The sequence below is a fragment of the Neofelis nebulosa genome, chromosome 2 (assembly GCF_028018385.1).
Source record: "Neofelis nebulosa isolate mNeoNeb1 chromosome 2, mNeoNeb1.pri, whole genome shotgun sequence".
Classification (NCBI taxonomy): domain Eukaryota; kingdom Metazoa; phylum Chordata; class Mammalia; order Carnivora; family Felidae; genus Neofelis; species Neofelis nebulosa.
Genome location: NC_080783.1, coordinates 46,405,947 through 46,429,729, shown reverse-complemented (window position 1 = coordinate 46,429,729; position 23,783 = coordinate 46,405,947). Strand labels below are relative to the sequence as shown.

Here is a 23,783-nt window from a genome sequence, read left to right as displayed (position 1 = left end):
GGTCAGCTTCAGCTTAGATCTTTATAATCTATGAGCATCTCATTCTACAATGCAGAGATCACAAGTGCACATGCTAAAATCGTTATCACATTGGACCCTCGGAAGAATCCTTCTTGCCAATATAAAAGTGGAAACCAGAATGTTTATTAGCCTTTTATCTTCAAATATTTTCCCATACTAAGGTGACTCTTTCAACTTTTATGCTGATACAATGAACCCTTCAAAGTAGGCTGATAGTTCACTTTAATTTTCCATCTGTGAAATGGTGGTAATGCTTTCAGAAATAAAATAAATAATACATTTGTAAAGCACACAAAACAGTGTCTGGCACTCTTCTGTTCTGTCATGTTATTAATGAGAACTAGGTTTTGAAAAATGTGAGCAGGTTGTGTGAAATCATCCTCATTATTGGAAATAGCTCCCAATGTACAGGTGCCACTGATGCCCAGAAACCATGTAATGTTTTTGTTCTAATTATGAAGAGATATTATCAATGACCAACACATGTTTGAGGAAAGACCTGTATGTAATGAGTACTTTGAAGAAATACAAAATGTATTTTAGAAAGTTCATATTCTCAGTGAGGTCATACTTTCCCATCTATTGAAAATACGGTATTTTTGTGAAGCCCTGCAAAGTTGTAGGGGGGTTTACAATGGAGAGTTGATGTCCACTAGAGTATAGAGTTTCAGTTTTGCAAGATGAAAAGAGTTTAGGAGATTGGTTGCACAATAGTGTGTGTGGGTGCACTTACTACCAAACTGTGGACTTAAAAATGGTTGAGATGGTAAATTTTATGTTATATATATATTTTGCTACAATAAAAAACTTTAAAAAAGAAAAAAAAATATGTTATTTTAGCCATAAGAAATCTTACTCTGATGGTTCATTCAAGCACAGATCTGTGGAAGTTAAAAATGATACACAGGAACGAATAACACATGACTCAGGAAGTTATCAAATAAGGAAATTATGTCTGTGATAAAGTTGTCTTCACAGGCAGCCCTTCCTACCACCTCCTAACCCAAAAGACCAAACAAAAAGCTGATGAACAAAAATGTAAAAAGCAATGACTTCATTAAAAAGAATACAAATAGAACACAGTTTAAAACTGTGCTAGTGAAACTTCTACTCTGTAAACCTGAGAAAATGACAGACTTGTATTAAAAATAAGTGTTATTTTTATATTTTTATTTACACGGGTAAAAAATGCTTCCTTTTCTCTTTTTCTTTCTTTCCCCTTCTTCCCTCCCTCCTTTCCTCCCTTCCTTTCTTCCTTTGTCAAAATACCCAGTCAAACTTGATTCTCTGAAAGATGCCCTATGCTTTGTTTTTGGCTTGGTTCTCTCAGGATTGTTAGCTAACTGATGTTAGGTAACTGATTGTTAGCTAACTGATGTTGCTAGCTGTGTGTATGTGTGCTTATAAATCTTTAATGCCAAAAAGTCAAACTACTGGGCTTATGGTTCATAGATGATTCCACGAGAAACTCAGCCTGCAGCTCTGGGGACTGAAACCAAGACATATTAAATAAACTTTGGATAGAACAAGCATTGGGGAAGAAAATTCATCTGGATACACTTTACTGTGTTTAAGCAATAACTTCATAGAGAGTAAGGAAAATAAAAAAGGTGTGTGTGTGTGTGTGTGTGTGTGTGCGCACGTTTGTGCCTGTATGTATATTTAGGCCACTCGCAAATTTACATCAGCTTGTGCACTGAAGAAGTGATAAATAAATGCTAAGTGGCAATTCTCAGCATATTGGGGACACAGGCCCTTTGGAGAATATCATCAAAGATACATATACACCTGTAATATTGTGTATAATTGTAGGCAACCTGGGGACTTCTAGGAGTGAATCTGTATAGCATGTGAACCACTTGGACACCAAAATCATGAAGCTGAAAACTAAACTATCCCCAAATTTGTCTGATTTCCTACTCATTTTCCACTGAAAACTAAATTTAGGGTTAATGAATGTTAGTATTTTTTGAGGTGATTGAAAAAAGGGCAGAAACAATATATTTATCTTCAATAATCATAGGATACTAAAAATATAGGTGAGAAAAGCTATAAAATTGCAAATAATTAAAAATAATGTGTATATGTGTTCCATGGTTTTTTTTTCCAGTATTTTCTTATTTCCTTAAAAATTGTGGTAAAAATAAAAGACTAGTTTTTAGGAGACAGACAAATTTTAATGATGCCAGAATAGAATTTGTACATTATGAAATTTAATACTAATTCTTGCACAGTGTTTCATATGAAAAAATTAAAGAAAAATAAGCTTATTTCAAATACTAATTATGTTTGAGACCATCCTCTGTGATACTGATTAGTTTAATTAAAAGCACAAACATTGGCTATCCATTTCTTTATTTTTTTATGTTTATTTATTCTTGAGAGAGAGAGGTAGAGAGCAAGCAGGGGAGGGGCAGAGAGAGAGGGAAATAGAATCTCAAGCAGGCTCCACACCGTCAGCATGGAGCCCAATGCAGGGCTCAAGCTTGCAAACCATGAGATCATGACCTGAGCCAAAGTCAAGTCGGACGCTTAACCGACCGAGCCAACCAGGCGCCCCTAGCCAGCCATTTCTCATCAGAAAACGTCAAGTAATTGACACATTAAAAAATATGTAACAGTCCAGGATCTTCATTATATAGTGGGTAATGGAGTCAACTGTATTCTTTTAGCTTTTAGATTCTTTTTATTTTGAGAAGAAAACCAAAAATTCCTTTTGATATTTTTTAAAATGCCAAGATAATTATAAGACAGTTATATAGAAGTTTTGGAAGCTTTATCAATTACAATTTTCTTCATAGATAAATTTAGTATTTTAAATTGGATTTGGATGACAAAGAAATACACAAAATCGTCCAATACGTATCTTGAAGTATCTATAAACTGATATGCTACTATCCTACTCTCACTTCCTTATCTAGTTTTTCACATTAATTTATTCCTTTAATAGATAGTATTGAGTTACAGTTTTATGTCAGGCACTATACCAAATGTTGGAGATACAGCGGTGACCAAAACAGATGTAGTCCTACTAATTAGTTAGGCTGTCGAGTGATACATGCTATGAAGGAGAAATGAATTGTATGATTGTGTTTAACCATCCTTAAAATGAGAATAAGAACACTGCAATAAGCTATTATCTGCTAACTCACAGTATCTATATAACTAAACCAAATGTTTGGAATCTTTTTTTTCTTCTAGTAGGTGATAATGCATAATCATGCATTTTCGTTTGTCATGTTTGCTTCATGCTTGTACAGCCTGCAAAGTCAAAGCCTTTAAATGGGTTGTGATCAAATTCATCTCATGGAAGAAGGTGTGTCATTGTATTTTTTTTCTTTAGTAAAAGTGGTTGCTTAATCATTATCAATATAAGAGCAGGATGAATTAAAAAATGATGCTCATTTACCACTAACTTTAACTTTCCTGAAGAGAAAAAGGTGACAGACCTAAAATGGTCAACTGTTCTTTTTCCTTATAATTTTAAAAAGAAACAATTTTGGTTTTCCATATGACCTTAGCAATACCACGAGACTTAGAAAAGTGAATTCAGTTTGAGATGTTGCTTATACAATGGTAAACTTCAGGAACTGTGCAAGGTGATATATCAGAGTCATTATCCCAGAGAGGAAAAAATAAGTAGCAAATAGATTAGGAAGAAAGTGGGAAGCTAGCTAACCATAGAGGCTTTCATTGTTTATTTTGTGATTGTTCCATATTTTATGACCATAGTTACTTTAAAAACGTCGTGATTATCAAGACTTGTTGACATTTTGTAATGAGAATGTGAACACCTTGGTGCTGGGAATGTTATTTCCCCAAGGGCAGTACACTCTGCTGCCTCTTGATCTCCAATTCTCTTTGACCGACATCCTATGGTTAGTGCCTCACTAGTGCACTTTGATGATTTTACCCAGTTCATTCTCAGGTCCTCTGGTTATAATCTTATAGACAGTGTGACTCATGACTAAAACGAATGTATTCTGGCCCAAATACTATGAACTGCTAATAATTTTCAAGCAGAAAGATCTTCAATCACAACCTACAAGGTCTACATCTACTTAGCATAGCTTTTATTTTTATTTTTTTATTTATTTATTTTTTTTTTAGCATAGCTTTTAAAGAGTCCCAGTTGAGCATCATAGACAACTTCATGCCTTCCTTTAACACTGATTTTCAAGCAGTGACAATCTCCACTACTAGCTGAAGAACTACTTGAAGCATTCCAAGGTTTTTATCACTTTCTGGCGCCAAATCTTATATGTCTCAAGGAGTGGAAAGCCCTTTGGCAGAAGAGCTGCTTCTACCTGTGAAGCTTTGTTCTGATTTCTTGAGAGGAAGATTGATTTAATTATTAATATTGACTAAGTCAGTGGTGAGCCTTTGGGTTTTTGGTTAGGTCACAGTGTGCACAGTGTTTGGTCCCAGTACCCTTGACAGTGCTCTGATGGGATGCTAGAGGAAGACATTAAGTAGAAACATTTGGCTGTTGTTTTTGGAAGGATAGGAAGGCATGACATACTTTAGTGCAAGGCAATCAAACACAAACTACCTTCTAGAAATTTTATTGTGGAAGTTGATATTTCATTTTATTATTCAGTTATAAAAATTGAAAGGTAAGTAGCTGAAATAACAGTTTTGGATTTAATATATCATGAGTAGTTTACCTACCATACAACTAGAGGCTGTTATCATGCAACATAATCATAAAATACAGCTCCTCTTCTATGGTGGCATAAACCTGAAAACTTAATTATTTCCTCCCCAAAATTGGCAATTTAAAGCACCCTAAAATGCCACTGCACTGTGGAATATTAAGAAGATGACATTTACAGATATTGTGACAATTAGATATAAAGTACTAAATACTATATGCAGTACTCCATATATGTTCTGCTTTGTAAATGCATTTGATAAGAAGTAGGTGTGTACATCTATGTAAATCATTCACTCATCCATTCACCTGTTCTGTCCCCGGCATCTTTCTGTCGAGTTATTTTTAAGAAACACTGGTGCCTATGCCTAGTCCTAGGCAATTTAAATTAGAAATGAATAGCAAATGTATTTGTACATTTTAAAATCTCTTAGTGTGTTTCTAATATACAAGTGGATTTGAAAACCATGTTTTTTAGTAGGAAGGAAGGTAAGACCTCATTTCTTACTTTAGTGAAGAAAACAATAACAAATGATGAAATTTTAAACTACTGATAAGCACTAGAAAGGAAAATAAAACAGGATAAGAAGAGAGGGGATGGCAACATGGGGAATTATTATAGAACAGTAGTCAAGGAATGAACACCTCTTAGATGTGGTGACATTTGAACAGAAGGTCGAATGATGGAAAGGCGCATGAACTATGTGCAGGTGTAGGAAAACGGCTCAAGTAAAGACCCTAAGGTAGGAGTGATCATCTGTATGTCTTGTTTGAGGCAGAGCAGGAAGACTTATGTGGATGGAATGTAGGAGGAAGGAGGGAGGGGAAGATAGATGAGAGAGAGAGAGAGAGGGAGAGAGAGAGAGAGAGAGAGGGAGAGAGAGAGGGAGAGAGTGTGAGTGGGGCAGGGGCAGAGAGAGAGGGAGACACAGAATCCGAAGCAGGCTCCAGGTTGAACTGTCAGCACAGAGCCTGATGCGGGGCTCAAACTCAGGAACCGTGAGATCATGACCTGAGCCGAAGTCAGACGCCTAACCGACTGAGCCACCCAGGTGCCCCGGGGCACATTTCTTTTAGGAAGATATACATGTCATTTATGTTCAATAAATTTTTTTCTTAATTCCAAGGGACCTTGAACAATACCTAGTTTCCATCATGATTGCCTACCTTTCCAAATTTAATTCTATTTCCTTCTTAATGACAAAATGTTTTTTATGAATAAAGATATATATATATGTGTGTGTGTATATATATATATACATATATACATATATATAGAGAGAGAGTGTGTGTGAGTCAGCTCAACTTTAAAAAATAAAAATTACTTCATGGCTTCTTTATGAACCTACATTTATAAGCTCATAACTACTTGTATGTCAGATCCTTCTGCATTTCAGTCAAGAATTTAGTTGTAATAATTGACTCATTTTCTGGAAATAAAATTGGTATTTCCTTATTTTTCTGAGAATTAGGAATAAAACTCTGCAGATACTCCATGAGAAAGTGCTTTCTTGATGAATGAAATAAGGAATCATGTTATGATATACTTTGGGAGCTTCCACGTACATAATAATAAATTAAAAACATGAGAAATACCACAGTAAAAACATTGTTTAAATCTATTTATCCAACTGTTTTCCAAACATATTTGACTTATTTGACTATAGAACCGTTTTGTGTGTGTGTGTATGTGTGTGTGTGTGTGTGTGTGTGTGTGTGTGTGAGAGAGAGAGAGAGAGAGAGAGAGAAACTTCATATTTCATAGAACTAGTGTTTCTCAGAATTCATTTTGAGAAACACTGTTCCACATAAGTAGCTGACTTTTATTTTTGCAAGTGTTATTATTGATGTTGCTTTACTCACCTGCCCATGTTTATAAACAAAACACAACAGAGGAAGACTTACAATTCTTTTTGACACTGAACAGATGTGAAGTTTATTCCCTTATTAGTGCCCGCAGGACTTACAAATAAACCTGTTAATTGTTTGTTGCTTGTTCTTCTAAAGTCTTAAATTTAATTCATAGATAACTTCAGGCTTTTCACAAAAAGAGTAGCTGCAGTTCTCCTAGCCATGTGCCAAGATATTAAATGGTTGTATTTCTTTCATAAGCCCCTGAGCATTAAAGAGCATAGATTTCTTCTCTTTATTTCTTCCTCTATTTTCTGATTTAGAAGTCTGATAGGTAATACTGGCCAAGAGAGTAGAATATTCTTTGCAAAGCAGCTTTTCCCATCAAATATATAAAACTTGAAGCATGTGGAGAACTATTACCAGTTACTTCTAACCAGTTAAAGTGAATAGAATACAGAAAAGGAAACCCAGGCCTAATGGGAGGTGGGTTCTGTCTTATAATGATTTAAAAAACATGGACTGTAAAGACAGGTGACAATATAGCTGTCTAAATTATTGGAAAGCCCTTCTCACTCTTAATTTCCCAGGAGCTTTGGAAATATTACATTTTGAAAAATATCTGCTTCCTAATTCTCCATATCTTTTGTATTAGTTTCATTAAAATAGTTGTTTTCTTCTAGAAAACATTGCTTTTGTCAGCTTGTAAGAATTCAGAATTACATCATTTAATTGCCTTTGGTGTGTTCAAGTGTTCGTTTTATACCTTTGATATACCAATACTAGGGGAAGGGAAGTTGCCTCAGCTGTAGGTCAGATAGTTGAGTTCCACTGGGTAGACAGAAGCCTAGTGTCCAAGGTTACCTTAGACTACCCCTAGTACTGGTATATCCAATACCTTTGGTATACCAATTATACCTTTTATACCAATTATAGTATGTCTCCATGTGTGACATTTCTAGTCTGTAAAAGATACTCCGTGTGGATTTGTAGGCGCTGTGCAATAACTTTGTGGTCACTTGGGGAATGGAGTCCGGTGGACAGGAATTATCAAAGCAATGGATATACATCAAGGGATGGTTGACCTAGAGTTGAGTTTGGGATGTTGGCAGGGACTGAATTATAGAGGAGTATATCCTGAAAATTCCAAGGAAGGAAGCACTGAAGGATGGCTAATAGGCGGGTGACAGAATCAAGATTAACATTTCTGAGCTACTGCTGCCAGAGGGTAGAACAAGGACTGGGAGAGACCGTGTAAGTAAGGAGAGTTAGTCTGCTTGCCCAGGGTAAGGGTAATTCGTGTCTGGCAGTAGACTAGAGAAGATGGAATAGGTTCTAGAGCTCTTTTAAAAGGAAAATGCACAAGATGTGTTGACAGGGGATAGAGAGTTGAGTAGAGGAAAGAAATGTGATGTAACTTGAAAAGTCGTTAGCATTTTCCTAAGTCAGAAATTTGGAAGTGGAGCGGCTTTGGCAGTCATGAAGATAAGGACTTATTTAGACATGTCTACTTTGTGACACTTTTGGGTGCTGACCAGTGGCAATGGTCTTGCCAGTCCTACCTCACGTGCTTATGTTATATTGAATTTTAGAGATTGTGTCCAATGACATATCAAATCTAATATTGCAATTTTTCCAAAGGTATATCAGAATCTTCAATTTACATGCAGTGGGCTTAGTGGTAGTATATGCTGTCACTACTGTATAATCTGTCCCATTTAGAACCAGCTGAGCTCTCTCTGTTGTTGCTGAGGAGAATCATTTACTATAGTTAAATAAGTAAATGCTTGTTTCCTATCCAATCATCCTGCTCACAGTGTTCAACTAATAGGAAGCTCTTTGACAATTCAGTGCTTGCAAATCCCAGGGAAAGCCTTTGTTGATCTTCTGTGTGAGGGTTCAAGTTTATGTTACATGGAGGGGGCCATGGTCACACTGAGACCACTTCCTGATCCCCAGGATTACCCAGGTTACTTACTGGGACAGAAATGTCTGTGGAGAGAATTCACAGTGGACAGTAAAGATTTTACATTCTAAGCAGCACGTTCAGAGTACCAGGCTCATTGTACTATGCCCTCAGCCTTGGCATTTGTGTTCCAAAGAAGCCCAACTGATCTGAATGTTCTATCTCCAGGAAGTAGAAAAGAGAGATCACATATTTTTATTTGTTGTAGTAGCAAATGGACAATGATTTTACCTTTTTATGTCATGATAAATTATCATTTGTATACCCAGCTAAATAGAGTACAAAATCCTTGAAGGTAGAGAATCTTGTTCATTTTGGTATCACTACTGTCTAGACATATCCCTGGCATTCGTTATATATTGGTTACATGAATGGATATTAGTTACTGGAACAATATTTCCAGTTATTCTCTTAGCATTTGTCCAAGTCTGTGTGGATTGGCTAGGATGGATAGAGGAGAGGGCAGGTGCAGGGAAGTTGCCTCAGCTGTAGGTCAGATAGTTGAGTTCCACTGGGTAGACAGAAGCCTAGTGTCCAAGGTTACCTTAGACTACCCCTAGGCACTTCTGAGGAAATATATTAGCTCCAGGATTCAGGATGAAGCAACAGGAAGCTTTAGCTCGTGGGTGTGGCATAGCATGGAGAGGCAGATGGCATTTAATATGTAGACATGTGGGGCTTTCACAGGTGTTCTTTCAGTCCTGGTCTGCCCATGCCAGTGAGTGGGATTTATTGGTCAAGTTTTTGTTCTGGAGGGAAAGTATAGCAAAAGTGAGATATTATCGTGGAAACTCAGAAACAGGCACCAAGATAGTAATGGCTAAAGCCCACAGGAGAGTTCCACAATTAGGAACGTGAGCATCTGCATCCTTCTATCAGAATAGGTGGCTTGAGGAGGGAGGAGGTTAACAGTTCTGGGTCATTTCAGCCAGCAAGAAGAGTGACAGAGATCACTGAATGAAAAATGGAAAAGCCTAGGTGCCCTGGCTGTAGGATGGGTGGGTATGTGAAGCCTGAGAATAAGGATGTGGCGATGCTCCATGGGTGCGCTTGTAACTATGAGTCCTCTGCCTCCTTTCTCCTTCTCAGTGTCCCTTCCCTTCCCTTCCCTTCCCTATCCTTTCCCTTACTCCTTTCTACAGCATATCCTTCCCTCTTTTCTCTTTCAATGGTCCCTTTCCCTTTTTCTTCCAGCTATAGGGTATGATTTTGTCAGTATGATAAAAATTCTGTACCTAATATTTTATAATCCAGGAAAAGAAAATCTAATATATAACTGAGAATAATCTAGGAAAAATGGCTGGACTTTCTTTGTGTTGAGGGATCCATAGAATTGAAAAGAATGTATTTTTTCTGCTCTATTGATAGAGTCTATGAATACATTTTTTAATTTAGCCTTGAGTTAAAAAAAAACACACACAAAGTGTTTTAAGCACAACAAAGAAAATAAAGAAGCTGTAGATAAATTATGTTTGCTTTATTGTTCTTGTGAATAAAGAGAAACATCATAGCACAGGTTTGTTTGTTTGTTTGTTTTTGTTTTTGAATTAGCTGTAGGAGAACAGATGTCGACAAATGAAGACCATATTTTCTTTTTTGGAGATGTCTACAAATGAAGACCATATTTTCTTGTTTAGAGAGTATGCTTTTTTCAGTGACTTGAGATCCCTAACAAATTTGTGTGACCTTTTTTTTTCTTTTTCCATTGGATTAGTATGATTTTTCAGAGTGTACTAATTTGATAAAGTAAAAATATTATTTTTACAATGTTGTATATGATGTTTTGTTCATTTGTGGTTTTAAAACTGGTGCCTTAGGTGGATATTGAGACCAGGCAGAAGAGATGATGTTAGATTCTTTTGAGGCAAGGAAAAAGACTCACTCGGGTTACCTCAGTAAGGTTGAGTAATGAAGAAGACAGGAATCCTGTCTACATGTCTGAACCCAGAGACCCAGGGAACGCAGGGAAAATGGACTGCTATTCAGAAATAGGAAATAAACAGGGCAGCTCTGATCCATTCCTTCTTGCCCCCTACTTGACAGAGTTGATTCTCTGCCATTGGGAAGATGTAGCTCCCTTCTGTCTTTGCTTATCTGCTGCTACCAACATTCTCTCTTTCTACATACTATTTCTTTACCTTCTTCTGACTCAGTTTCTGGTCACCCATCACCATTATTCTTCATGACTGCTACTGCCTGTTATCATCTATAAAGCATCTTCTCCCTAGGTGTCTTGTTTTCTGCTCCAGTTACAAATAGTCTGATTGTCTTCCACGTCAGAATTCAGAATGTGGAGCATGTTCTTGGTCAGGGTAATCCACTGTTGCTTTGTTTAGGTGCAGGTTTGGCACGAGGTCCCCACTTTAGCCTTAGATGATCTAGTCTTAGCTCAGGTGCTGAGTCTAGTCTCCTAAAAGGGAAAGGGTTATGCTGAGTGCCTTGAGGTAGATTTTCCCTCCAGCAGGAGGCTGAGGGCAGGACTGTTATAGATGGGATTTATAGGCATGGCAGGCATTTGGAGAGCAATAGATGGTTAGTTTGAGTGTAGTGAGACATTACTTTGGCACAAGGAGTGTAGCAATTGGAGGACACCCCCCGCTGCTCATAGTTGACTTCTGTGTATTTTTGTCTTGATAAAGCAATGGATGAATGAGAAATAATTGTTCCTCACTTAGTTTCCTTGGATCTCATTGTATATTTTATTTGTCACTTCCCTCATTTACTTCACAAATTTTCCTCTCAATTTAATTTTTGTTTACTACTTTTTGGGCTATTTTAAACTATAGGTGGGACTTGAAACTATATAAACAAGGAGTTAAACTTACTTTGATAAAGGTGACATCTATAAGTTTGTAAGGCTCTTTCAGTTTTAAAAAGTGATAAAGATTGCATCCCAGAGTATCCTTGTCTCGAGTATGTTAATTCTCTGCAAAATCCTCCTGAGTAGGTACTCAAAAGACTACACGGGTAACACTGGTAAAAAAGCAGAATTAGAGATTCTAAAATGTGAGACATGTTGTCTTTAAATTTATGTGCTTTTAAAAGTAGGTGCTGCTTCTATTTAACTGTGAGTGTATGTATGTGTGTTTTATTATCGTTGTTTTTGCTCGTTTGTTTGATTTTAGCCAAGGTAGAGCTTGATGACCTAAGATTTTTCTCTCTTCCAGCCCTCCTTTGCCTTTTTTCCACCAACTCCTTCCTGAGTATCTATTGAGCATTTACTATGTACCAGGCACAAAGAAAGTGATGAATTTTTGTCTAATTCAGATATACAGTAGGCCTCTGATTGCTGTGCTTATAATTCAGCTGGCAAGATGTAAGTAGGTTGAATAGGACAGTTTCCTTGATTAGGCAGCAATTTTCATTGGTGTACAAGCATCTGATATATTTTTCAGACTTCACACTGTGTCTGTTTTCTTCTGGAGTAGGTTTTCTTGGCAGGTACTAATAGAAAAAAATAAACTTCATTATTTCATTTGGCAGTGAGAAATCCATTGCTTAGAATAGTTTTCTCAGATGAGCTTGCTTTAGCCATAATGGGTGAGAGTTTTTCTTAAACAGTGTTATCAATAGACACAGTTTGGAAAAAAAAAAAAGGTGAAAATAGTACACGGGATGATGTTGGCATGCAAACTAGAAGGTTATCCTCTAGGGGTGAAAAGGAAATATAAAGAGTCAGAATTCCTGCGTTGTGGTCTTGTCTCTGATGCTTCTAATTCCTCTCTCAATATTGATTTGCTTTTTGGTAAAAGAAGGGCCCTAGTATGGGATGGGGTTGTTTTGAAAATAAGATGCTGTTATAATAGTGGACACATTTTGCAAAGTTCAGAGAAAGTTACAGATTTATCGTCATCAGCACTGAACTAGTTTGACTAGATTACTTAGACATTATTATTATTATTATTTAGACATTAAGGTAAGATGCAAGTGCTTAATAATAGGATGACATCTATTTTAGCATTGATAACAGCAAGGTATAGTTTGTACACATGCCTGATTCCTCTGCTAGATTAGAAGCTTTGCTTCTGTGTCCCCAGTGTGCAGCACTGAGCGGGCATTTGGTAATGTTCATTGGATGAGTAAAGCTGGACGGAGAAGAGGAAGGAGCATATTCACAATACCACAATCTGTTTATTATAAACTAGCAAAGTAGTTTTCAGTTGTATTTTAGAGAGAGAGGTAAGTCTATCACACAGGTAGCTAGGTCATTGTTTCCCTTTGCCTCATTGAGGTTGGAAGGTGTTTTTGTTCTTTTCATTTCACTTTTTTTTCCTTTTTTTCTTTTTTTTGCTGAAAATGGTTATAGCACAACAGAGAGGATGTGCTCTTGGTAATATGATCTTTAGTAACTCTATGGAATAAAGTCTCCATTGTCTGAAAATGTACTGTACTGATTCTAATGTTTCTATTTGAACTGTTTTCATGCATAGCAAAGACATAAACTCTAGTTTGCCTAGTGTTACCCAGTCATGAATTTTCCAGAGAAGAGACCTGCTATGGCTAACATTAGTACTTTCCACTTAATAGAGTCAGAGCATTTTGAAACCTGCTTTTTTGATCATTTACTTCTTTTAACTACTCAGAGCTTGGAAATTAGATCTACTTCGTATTACATGATCTTCTTTCTTCTATGGCTCAGTGTTGAATTCTTTCAAAAAAATTTTTTTAACATTTATTCATTTTTGAGAGACAGAGAGTGAGTGGGGAGGGGCAGAGAGAGAGGGAGACACAGAATCTGAAGCAGGCTTCAAGCTCTGAGCTGTCAGTACAGAGCCCAGCACAGAGCCCTACAAGTGGTTCCGACTCACGAACTGTGAGATCCAAAGTCAGATGCTTAACCCACTGAGCCACCCAGGCACCTGGGCTCAGTGTTGAGTTCTTATGAAACAACTTTGCAGAAACTTTATTTGCAAGTGTGGACTCTGACATCACTTATTGGAAAAGGGGAATTTGGTTGTAACATTTACCTTTTTTTTTTTTTTTTTTTTAGCACAAGTTATAACTTCTCCTGGAATGCATCTTTTTTGGCTAGTAACATGATCTCATATTTGTATAGTACTTTAAACTTTTGAAAGTGCTTTTCTAGGTAACTCCTTTGAAAATACCCCCAGGAGAGAGGAAGCCTATGTATTATTAGCATCATGTTTCAAGTACTCTGTAGGTTACTTTGACCTGACTTAAATATAAAATATTTGTCAAAAGAAATTAGACTTGACCTAATTATGATGGCATTTGTACACTTTTTATTATTCTGATAAATCTGTGAAGAAAGAAAAGGCTTGTTGTCTGTATGCTAAACCATATCATTGGGTTCTGGAACTTTGGGAGATTAGGCTCAAAGGAAGTGATTGCAATCTTCTTTGCTCATAGATCGGAAACTCTTCATTTATCACAGAGTAATTGAAGAATACATGAAAAATTAGAGATCTCTTTGATGTTTTGTCAAGATAGAAATAACTCCCTACTGATGAGGAAAATGTGTAAGACAGGAGGGTGAAGAGGTAGACGTTCATAGGTTGGGTAAATATAATGCTTGTTCATTTTAAGTACTTTATATATTCATTTTATAGCATAAACTGTATCCTGTAAGGTTGGGGAAAGGATGATTCAAATATATATTTATAATCTATGACCTCTTTCTTCAATGATTATTGAATTCTCTTTAGATGGGGCTGAAGTCTAAAAGAGTAGGGGAGAGGAGAATGGAGAAGAAAATTCTAGGGAAGATCCGGTACCTTTGAGGAATAATGATTATTCATATGGCATATTACGTTTGAACCTATTTAAGAAAAAAGGAAACTGGTTGTTTTTTTTTTTCTTTGTTTTTTTTTTTTTTTTTACAAAGGAACAGTGAAGAAAAATGAGCTTTAGTAAACTAAACTTTATAGCTGACATATATTTGGGGAGAATTTCTTGGTGCCTTATGATATGTGCATTGAATCTTCAAACATAAATTGCAAAATTTTTTTAAATGTTTTTTTATTTTTGAGAGAGAGCGAGCCAGCACGAGGTGGGGAAGGGGTGGAGAGAGGGAGACACAGAATCAGAAGCAGACTCCAGGCTCTGAGCTGTCAGCACAGAGCCCGATGTGGCACTCAAACCTGTGAACCACAAAATCATGATCTGAGCCGAAGTCGGATGCTTAACTAACTGAGTCACCCAGGCACCCGGAAACATAAATTGTGAAATTTAAACCCAGGAATCTGATATAACCTTATTAAGTCTCCTATAAAATAAAGTTGGGTTTATTTTTCCAACTTTGTAAACACTGATAGCTCATCTTTATTTTTAATAGGCCATTCAGATATTACATAGTAGATATCAGATACTCATCAGATAGTGAAAAGCTTATGTTAAAGGTCCAGGTGTCCATAAATAATTGCTCTAGAAACTTCTATGACCAGTTAGTAAGGCACAAGAGATTTACTTAGTTGTTGTCTTTGTGAGAAGCTCCAAAGAAATAAGAAAGTGCCTTATTAGAGTAGAATCAGGCAAGAATAATTCTGGTCAGCTGCTAATAAGGTCTTTGTTTGCTTCGATGTAAAATGTAACATTGATTCATCAGGAATGAAGAAATATTATTTATCCTGTGTAATGTTTTAAATTAATAAATGCTCTACATCACCTATTGCATATCAGACTTATAAAGTTGTTCACATGTATCCTGAATCTGTTTGTTTACCAGTTGTATAAATCAATCACATATATGCTGTCTTCAGTAGAAGTTAAGATGTGATTAATATGATGCTCCAGTCAAAATTTAATGAAAGGTTATAAGATTTCATTTTTTAAGAAAACACGAACATTTTAAAGTGTATGATTTCTGCCCTCCTAATTCTTAAAAATCATCTCAATCTACATGTTTTTTCAGCCTCTAACAATAGTGGATGTCTTCAAAATACCAAAAGAGTAGCTGAATAACAATTTTGTAGAAAATTTTATTTTTTTCCAGTGTAGATTTCAGTTATCTGACCTATTATTATTTCATACCGTGAGCTTAATTTAGAGAAAGTCACATAAAAATTCAATAAAATGTATATTATACATTAGTAAATAGCATATATTCAAGAGTGATCATTTGGTTGAACTTGAGAGAAAATCAATAATAATTCAGTGAAAACAAAATATATACCTGTTATAATTTAAAGTTGTAGAGTGATGCTTCAGGCAAGGCTGAATCTAGGCACTCAGATATTTATTTCTCTCTCATAGTTGTTTTCCACTGAGTTGCATTCATTTTAAGGTATAAAAGCTGAGGACAAAATAGCAATCAGGCTTTCAATCCTCAAATTAAGTAACTCAAGTGGAAAGGGATTACTTCTTTCTAAATAGTTTTAGAAACAGGTGCTGACTTAATTTTCCTTGTTTTAACATAGCGCACATTTCCATTCCTGAATAATTAGACTCATAATTATGACTAGGGGCATGGAACTCTCAGTGGCCAGGCTTGGAACTAACTCTAGAGTCACCCTCAGTCAAAAATAACTACCAGGAAAAAAGAGAAGTGTAGGTCTGCAGAGAAAACCCAGGGTGCCATTAGGAGAATGTGTTTTGTTTTGTTTTGTTTGGTTTTGTTTTGTCTTGTTTTGTTTTTCAAGGGGAGGTGGTGGCAGGAAACCACAATGTATGTATATACTAAATTAAATGAAGAATGAAATGTATACTGTTATGTGAAAATACTGTTATGAGCAAATGAACAGCAGTTTAAAATGGCACACATGGGGCGCCTGGGTGGCGCAGTCGGTTAAGCGTCCGACTTCAGCCAGGTCACGATCTCGCGGTCCGTGAGTTCGAGCCCCGCGTCAGGCTCTGGGCTGATGGCTCGGAGCCTGGAGCCTGTTTCCGATTCTGTGTCTCCCTCTCTCTCTGCCCCTCCCCCGTTCATGCTCTGTCTCTCTCTGTCCCAAAAATAAATAAAAAACGTTGAAAAAAATTTAAAAAAAAAATAAATAAAAAATAAAATGGCACACTAATATTTCATTGTAGAGCAAAATTCATTGTAGATCACTGCAAAATCTTGATACTGAAATGTTTGATTGCTGAAGAAAGGCCTTGAAACACAATCAACATATGAAAGACTTGTGATGATAGGATATCAAAGACAATTTCCTCATCTGTAAAATAGTAATTGTTTAGTTAACAGTAAATACATGTATATACTTTTTAAATGCTGAATTATATTGAAACAGAAGGTTTTCCAGATTTTATTGAATAGTGTTTGTATAATTTAAGCTAATTACATTCAATTATGGTGATACTGCAATTAATTTAGAGTAGAGACAGGATGAATGAAACTATCCTCCCCACCCCCCCACCTAAACTGTGGGAAATTGGAACACTGAATTACAGCTCACCGAAATTTGCCTTTAAATACAAGACATACTTCATAGATATTAACATGAAAAAATTAAACTCCACGGGACTGGAAAAATTAAACTAATGACTTTTTATGTAATCCAAGTTAATGAATGTTTTCTGCCCCAATTTTTCATTAAGGAAATCAACCACAGTTTCTTGGTTTCCTTCATTTGAACAGCCTCTATTGTGTGGCTACTTACAAAAATGCTTAATAAGAGCTTTTATTGAATAGGTGCTCTATTTCCACCAACACTGAAATATAATTACATAGTTTTACAGCTTCTTTTTTTAGTAATAAAAGGTTTTTCAAAAATTAAGAATTGCTTTTAGCATAGGTGTTTCATAAATATTTTCTTCAGTTACTTGGATATGTTTTAATATATTAAAATACCACAGGAAAGAATAGTGACTCATAATTTTGTTTTCTGAGATAAAAGAAGGAAGGAAGAAGACTGCAGAGAAAGTAAGATGGAAGAAAGGAGGGAAGAAAGAAGGACAGAAGGAAGGAGCTTAAAATATGGAGAGTAGGGGAGCCTGGGTGGCACAGCTAAGTGTCTGACTTGGTCTCAGCTCTGGTCATGATCTTGAGGTTTGTGAGTTCGAGCCCCACATCAGGCTCTGTGCTGATGACACCGAGCCTGTTTGGGATCCTGTCTGTCCTTCTCTCTGCCTCTACCCCACTTGTGATCTCTCTTTCTCTCTGTCAGAATAAGAAAACTTTAAAAATTAAAAATAAATAAATAAAATATGGAGAATATTTGGAAAAAATTCCATTCTTAGAGAACTTGGTGCTGAAATTCATATTTGCAGTGTTTTAGAAATAATCCTAGTATTAGAACTAAATAAGATAATTAAAAATTTGAAATGAATTAAATCTGTAAAATGTATTAGACAAATATAACAATTAATTAAATAAAATTCTTTGATTCCTTTGATAATGATTACCTGCTTTGATGCTTTTGTATCAGTTCATAGCTAAGGTCTTAATGTAAGGAGCTAGCCATTTACTAGGTAAAATATATAGCTGACATTAAGTGAAGCTGAAAACCAACCTTTCCCTTTAAGGGAATAAAAAGTTGTGAGGTCCTGAGACATATATTGTTATAAAAATCTCAAAAAACCTCATCAAAATATAAAAATAAAAAAGCACACAAAAAAGAAGATACAAATTATAGAATAAATATTTAATAAGTTAAACACATAAAAGTTGTACTTCACTTATAGTTAAAGAACTATACATTTTAGAAAAAAAATTTTTGATAACCAAATTGTCAAAAGAGAAAGAAAAAATCATTGCTGGAAAAGATGGTTGAAATTAGCAATATCATCTGCTATTGGTGGAAGTCTATGTTGGTACATCTTTCTAGAAAACAACTTGGTGATATGTATGAAAATGCCTGAAAAGTCAAATACTTTTTGAACTAATAATTTCACTTTTAGGAAGTCATAATGAAGCAATAATTTGAGATGAACACACATATTTACGTACAAAGTTATGTATCGCAGTTTTATTTGTAATATCAAAGAAGAGAATTTCTAAACAGTTCAGCAAAAGTAATAATAATTATTGTGAATTACTAAGTCCTATTTTTATGTGCCAGACATATGATTACTGCTGTGTATGCAATATCTCATTTATTTCTTTCTAAGTTCATGTGAAGTATAGTTCGTGTCTATTCATTAATTTCCCCACCACTGTGTTTGTAATAGACCAGGTTTCCTTGGTGTAACTCACCTTCATCATGTGGAGTAGTCATGTGATTTAGGAGAATTGACCATATCTGTATCTTCAGGAATGCACTCTGGTTGGCCTAAGCTAATCAGTGATTCTACACCCCCTGTAATTGGTTACGGATGTACATGTCACTAATTGGCCCAAACCGAGTAAATCCGAGAACTTTTGATTACTGATTGAGAGAGAGTAACTTTCTCTCTTGTTTTTGGTCCGGCTTCCTTGCTCTTCTTTTTTCCTCATTCATTCAAACATTGCTCAGATTTCTATCCCTTTCCCAAGTCAAGTTTATTTTATTCTTGGAATTCCCATTGCATTAAAAAAAAAAAAAAACAAAAAAAAACAACAACTTTCTCTCCTGATATGAATTTCACTCCATCTGTCATACATCATTCATTAACTCAAGTCATGATTTTTTATTTATTATTTTTTTTTAATTTTAGAGAGAGGGTGAGAGTACCAGCTGGGGAGGAGGCAGAGGGAGGGAGGGAGGGAAAGAGAGAGAGAGAGAGAGAGAGAGAGAGAGAGAGAGAGAGAGAGAGAGAATCTTAAGCAGGCTCCAAGCTCAGTACAAAGTTCAACATGGGGCTCCATCCCAAAACCGTGGTGGGATCATGACCTGAGCCAAAATCAAGAGTTGGACACTTAACCCAGCTGAGTCACCCAGGCACCCCAAGTCATGAATTTTTAACCTGTGACCTGTTGTCACTGTTTTGGACCCATCTTGTTTCTTGGGCTGTGTTTTTTCCATAAAAGGTTCTTAATATTTGAGAGATCAGAGTTTGTGAAGAGTTAATGTTAAAAAGGAGCAAAGGTTCTACCTTAACTTATTTAGACTGAAAAATATAATAACCAAAAGTTTCATGGAAACTTGATGTGGGTGTTCCACTCATTTCACCAGAAAGGGTGAATGACTTGATAATTGTTCTCCTACTTCTTCTAATTAGGAAAATGTCCTGCTGATGACAGTTTCAAAGCACCTCTAAAAGTTTTATGTCAAATGCAGAGGAAAGAACTAGGTTGAATTTGTTTTTAAATTGGCAAATTTGAAATTGTTATTAATTCTGAAATAGTTTGTCATGTGTCATCTTCTGTCACTTTTTTCATTCCATAATGAGAGCTGAGGATAGGGGAACTTAAAATGCACATGCAACAATAACAGGTGATGTGAATTCGTGGTCCAGACTGACATCTCTGAGAATAGGAAAGTCCAGGATCAGAGTTATCTTGGTCTTGCTGTTTCTACATAAATTAAACCCCAAGCACCATTCCAGTTTTACATCTTACAAATATGATTGCCTGGAGTCTGTTTCTGTTTTGCATTACCATTTAACAAATATATATAGATTTCTTTTTTTTCTTAAATTTTTATTTTATTTATTTATTTATTTATTTATTTAATGTTTATTTATTTTTGATAGAGAGAGAGACAGAGCATGAACGGGGGAGGGTCAGAGAGAGAGGGAGACACAGAATCGGAAACAGGCTCCAGGCTCTGAGCTGTCGGCACAGAGCCCGACGCGGGGCACGAACCCACGGACCGTGAGATCATGACCTGAGCCGAAGTTGGCCGCTTAACCGACTGAGCCACCCAGGCGCCCCATCTTTTTTTCTTAAATTTTTTAAAAAATGTTTATTTATTTTTAAGAGAAGGAGAGAGAGCTCGAGCAGGGGAAGGGGGTGACGGGAAGAGAGAGAGGGGGACTGAGGATCCAAAGTGGGCTCGTTGCTGACAGTAGAAAGCCTGATGTGGGGCTCAAACTCACAAACCCCGAGATCATGACCTGAGCTGAAGTCAGACATTTAACTGACTGAGCCACCCAGACGCGTCAGTATACATAGATTTCTAAGAAGGAATTTCTTTGTCTCACCTTTTTCTCTTTCATGGTCTCCTGAGAGCCAGATTTTGTCATATGATCTTCCTAAAATACATATCTTCTTGCACCACTTCCCTGTTTTATCATAGTTCTACTATCATCTTTAGGGTAAAATCCAAATTTTACAACATGCCATTCAAAAGTCTTCCTGATATGGCCTTACTTTACTGCTAAAATTTCTCATAAAACAAGTCTATAAGCATTCTATTTTCAAGTCATATATACCTAACCACTTGCCTATCCTTGAAGGTGGCATGTTCTTTCTTATTCCTGTGCCTTTGCTTATGATGTTCCCTCTGCCAACTGTGGCTTTTCCACCTTCTTCACTGGACAGCTTCTAAACTGAAGGTTCACAGATTCCATCTTTTTTTAGGAGGACTTTCCCAAACATTCTCTATGTTTCTTTAGCACTTGACCTTGCCATTAACATAGTCCTTATCAATTGACAAATGCAAAAGAGGATGTGGACTTATTTTCTTCTCCCTAGTGATTGAGAGAATTGGGTATTCAGGTGCTCAATGAATATTTGTTTAATGAACTAATTTTTCAGCTTTACATTCTTTGGAGCACAGGGGTATGGTTATGATTATATATATATATATATATATATGCCACTGTCTCAGTGAAAAGACTGGTATAAACAAGAAATGATTGTCTCAAGCCACTATGACAGTAATCCCAAGTCACCATGTTTGTACCCTTTGCCTGGGGCATTAGAGTGAAAACAGTTGTGAAGACATCATTAAGAAAAGATTCTAAGACATTCGGACTAAGATGCTAAGGCATGCTAAGTCCTTTGGACTTTCTCCAGAGGGTGATGTTGCCAGATTACTTGTTAGACTGATCATGGTTGACTGCTGGTGGGTTGGTGCGGATGTGCACTGGGGGAAGAAACAAAATGGAGTCTTTCATATTAAGTAGAATTGAAATTATTCTGATTTAGCTTCCTGATGATGGGTAAAGAAAATAAGAGTGATTAAAAATGCCAGATTTCTGGCTTGAACAATTAAAATAAAAGTTGTAGTATTTACTTAATTAAAAATCACAGGACAAAGGAAAAAGGAAGTCAGAGGCCAAGGACTCATTTTGTATATTTTAATTTAGATGCCCAAAGAAGATAAAGATGAATATCCAGGAAAACTCTTTTTTTTTTTTGCAACATTTTGCAAATTATTTTGAGATATTGCTAAATTCTTGGGGCTAGCTGTAAAAAGAAAAATAAGTAGCAAAGTGATTTTGAAACAGTTTTAAGAGCATGATAATGCTGGTTTCTATTTCATTTGATGACAAGTAGAAATATGTGTTAGACTGACTTGTTTTATTGTGTAGGGAATATTTAAAGATACCATGTTGTATTAACAAATTGAAGCATCTAGTCATATTGCAATGTTAACAATGTTAGTTTCTTAAATTAATACTGTTGGGAAAAATGAAGGTTCTGGTGAAGAAATGGTTTGCTTCATTTAATTTCATATACATCCTCATATTTCATGACACTATGCAATAAATGGTAGCAAAACAATATAAAATTGAGTGTATTATGTTCATACTAAAATTTTAAGAATCATTCAAATTAGAAACAAGATTTTGTATTTTAAAATAAAAATATGTTCAAAAGAACAACTCGTAAGTACATCTCATTTTTTTGCAAGGATATTTTTAAATGCTCTTTCGGGGCGCCTGGGTGGCGCAGTCGGTTAAGCGTCCGACTTCAGCCAGGTCACGATCTCGCGGTCCGTGAGTTCGAGCCCCGCGTCAGGCTCTGGGCTGATGGCTCGGAGCCTGGAGCCTGTTCCGATTCTGTGTCTCCCTCTCTCTCTGCCCCTCCCCCGTTCATGCTCTGTCTCTCTCTGTCCCAAAAATAAATAAAAAATGTTGAAAAAAAAAATTTAAAAAAAAAAAAATAAATGCTCTTTATCTGCACAAGTTTAATCACATCAGACATAGAACAATAGATCCACTTCAGAATATATGTCATTTTCTTGCAAGAAGACAGATAAAAGTAGACACAAGTTCATTCTTGTTTTTTGATGTGGATATTTCAGTGCTCTTTTTCATTCTGTCACATCGCATAAAATATTCTAGGCTGAAAACATTTCCGCAGTAAGACTAGATTTCAGTCAATCTTAGAAAGAAATACAAGCTGTGGGGCTGTTAAATTGAATTAACCGTTTTAAGGAAAATGTTTACTTTGTATAATATTTTGGAATGAGATTTTTTTGAGCCATCTGGTTACTTATGTTATCTTGGGTGATTTCTTTCTTACTTATTTTCATAAGGCCAATATTTGCTCAAAATAAATACATTATGATTATACTCCAAAAGAACTAATTTTGTGTCCCCTTTTCTTCCTTCCCAAGACAAAAAAGAAAAATGATCTAGTCAGTCGCTTTGGAAATCATGACATAGTTTCATGGTTAACTTTTAGTTGTGTCATGTGTGAATTCTAAAGCTGGAGGTCGATAATGGATCCTTTACATTTTGAGGAAAGAGTAAATGAATTGTATCCCGCATATACCCTAAGATTCAGTAAATGCTTTGAGAATACTATATGGTTTAATAAGTAATAGCATCATTGGATAGATACTTTTTTTCCACTAATACTATGGAATATGTGTATATGGCCTTAAAATATACCATGCTCATATTTTAATTCAAATTGCACAATTGTTGTCTTTTGTGGTAGGTGTTGTTGACGATCTGTCTATAATCCCATTCCTTTAGCATCTCCCAAACAAACTTATTTACTTGAATTATTACCTCAGAGTTTGCCTCCAGGGCTACCTAAATTAAGATCCTTTCTTTGTTTCTAAAGTTATATTAGAAAATGAAAAGGAATGGAGTCAACAAATAGAATTCCAAATAAAATTGTAGTTAAGAGGAAAAAAGATAGTGTTGAGAATATTCACATGGCTTAGATACAGAGAGGCAGAAATAAAGTGTTTGAGATGTGTCTTTAGTCTATAATTTGAAAAAGTCAAAAATACAGATTTGGCTTTACATGGTCTGTATCAAAGTTCCGGGGGGAAGCAGTACAAAAGAGTGAGATACATTTTTGTATTTTTGCTAAAACAAAGCAAAAAGTTGTTTTAGCAAGAAGAGATACTATATTGTGAATATTTTTGCTAGTATTTGAATTTATATCAGAGGTATATTTGTTGACCAAATTAAGGGAAGACATAATTTCTGTTGCATCTGGAGAGACTTTTCCTTTCATCTGTTGGAATAAAAATGTAAAAATCTTAATCAGCTGCTGTCTGTTTTAGTTGAGTATGAGAATGAATAGGATAAGTTCTCTAAAAGCTTCTCCATGGCAGTTGAAGT

At 35.8% G+C, this 23,783-nt stretch overlaps 1 protein-coding gene across 11 annotated transcripts in view; it reads left to right on the top strand.

Annotated features, from left to right (window-relative positions):
* GULP1 (GULP PTB domain containing engulfment adaptor 1) overlaps positions 1-23,783 on the top strand; it is a 771,890-nt gene that overhangs the window by 565,469 nt on the left and 182,638 nt on the right. The window lies entirely within an intron of this gene.